The sequence below is a fragment of the Penaeus monodon genome, chromosome 21, assembly GCF_015228065.2.
Source record: "Penaeus monodon isolate SGIC_2016 chromosome 21, NSTDA_Pmon_1, whole genome shotgun sequence".
Lineage (NCBI taxonomy): Eukaryota > Metazoa > Arthropoda > Malacostraca > Decapoda > Penaeidae > Penaeus > Penaeus monodon.
Genome location: NC_051406.1, coordinates 10,728,863 through 10,731,122, shown reverse-complemented (window position 1 = coordinate 10,731,122; position 2,260 = coordinate 10,728,863). Strand labels below are relative to the sequence as shown.

At 34.9% G+C, this 2,260-nt stretch overlaps 1 protein-coding gene across 1 annotated transcript in view; it reads right to left on the bottom strand.

Annotated features, from left to right (window-relative positions):
- The window catches only part of LOC119586208 (protein grainyhead-like), a gene marked incomplete at its 3' end in the record, with an annotated part of 12,409 nt that overhangs the window by 9,861 nt on the left and 288 nt on the right, over nt 1–2,260 (bottom strand).

Below are 2,260 nucleotides of genomic sequence, written 5' to 3'. Positions count from 1 at the left end.
GGTTGTTAAACCTTACATTTGATTAAATTTAAAGCAAGATTTTCAACCTTTCTCTATTTTGGAGAAAAAGTTTTAATAACAACTGTAAATTGAATACAGCCATGTGCTTATATATCTAAATATTGATGGGAATGATCATGTGCTTAAGCCTATATGAACAATCTATTTAATCATAATGATGGCATGCTGTTATTAACAAGCTAATAATACAAATAAAAGACTCTGTCCTAAATATTGTGGAAGGCATGGTGTAATGCAATGATCATTATAAATGCTCATTATAATGCACAATACATCTGGACTAACATCTCATTTTTAAACACTCTAGTCAAGTTACCCGAAAGAGCTGTTTACATAAAGTCAGCAGTAGTTAGATCTTAATTTTTGAATGTGGACTTCTTAGAGATAAGGATGTTACTTCATCTTTATTAAAAGGTAACCTTGTATGAAAGGTAAATTTTTTTTTATAAATGCATATAGCCTATGGGGGAAGCAATTATCAGACCAATATGTACTCTTTCAGCAACATACCAGTAACTGCTTTTTCTCTTACTCTGAAACACTGACTAGATATCCAATATGATATAGACCTTGAATTCATTCAAAACATATTCAGAATTGTATACAAAAAAGTGTGTTTACACCATACGCATCTTTGACGCATTTACTCATGCTTATTCATTCTGAATAATTTACTCTCATTTTTGAATAATAGTGCGAATCCCATTTATAAATCAGTGCGAATCCCATTTATAAATCATTACTTTTACAGACAAATATACTTCTACTTCAAATATAATAAGGGCTTCACATTCAGTAAATGTTTAGAATACATCCGCAAGTCTGCCACATGGCTACAGATTGGTGCAGCTTCCAAAGCTGGCAACATTAATGCAGGGGCCAATAAAATTCCACTGTGTATATTGATCATTTGCCTCCCTGGCAATTTATCACTGAATAAGGAACTAGTCCAAGACCTAACTTAACAGAATTTACATGGAAGTTGTTTACTAGCTTTTGCCCGAGCTTGAAACATGGAGGCTATATCAGTGACTCAAATGTGATCTACTATTGGGCTGGACTTCAGATTGTAGGCTTTCAATCGTAGATCATGGGAAGTTTCAAGTTGATTTGGATAAAATGCAACCCATATAATAAGAAATACAATTAAATGTGATAGCTACCTCAGGTATCATAACATTTTACTCCCTATGATAATAACACAATATAGAATAACTATTATTTAACAGTTGAAATATTGTTTATAGCAAACCCTTTGGCTACCTCTGATGTAAACAACTTGCATGTCAACTATTATACATAAGCAGTTACATTCTCATACATCATGCTTGGCAATTTGTAAATGTAAACACACTACACTTCAAAAGATAAATTATTTTTTAATATTTGAAAACCTCACTTATAATAAATTTCTGCCAATAACGACTTTCTTTTCCATTATAATCAAATGCTTATCAGACACTTTTTATGTTAGAATTCATATTCCATCAATAGAATATTATGGAAAAGCCATATCATTATAATTCTGATATACAAGAAACTAGCAGGAATCCAAACACTAATGACACATACATTAATCAGCTTCAAACATGTATTAAACATAATAAGCTTTACATTTGTTAATTATGAACAACCAAGTGTTGCAAACAATTCTGAAAAGATACCACCCCAACATAGAAGATACATGTACATATAGTACTGGAAGTCTGTTGACACAAGTATTCTGCACAATATTATTAAGAAAAGCACATTGCACAACCTTAAATGTGTCCATTAACTTTGGTAAATTGAGTGTAACAATTCACAGTTGTTATTTTCTTCCTCTTCTTCATTCATTATTTTGAACACCACTAACCCTAAGAACCAACTGTTCACAATCAACACAGTACACATATCGCCTCCCACACTCCGTGCCAATGCCTCGAAGTGTGCAACACCCCTCACACCAATGGTTGTTGCAGAATTTCTCTTTTTTCCAATTTTCCAAAGAATTTCCATCATGCACCCAAGTGACATCATTTCAGCCCAGGAGGAGGAACCTCTGGCCAAAGGGACTCTTGGTGTCTCACTTCACAACCTCTCTCGCCCTCCTGGCACTCGTGGGCACCCTCTGCCAGCTCACATACCCTGGGATGCCCCTCGAGAAGGCCGGGCACCTCAACTTTAAGAAGGAGCGTGGAGGAAAAAGCGAGGAAAAGGGAGAGAGAGACACATGGTCGAGTTGAAGTGTGTGTGGCGG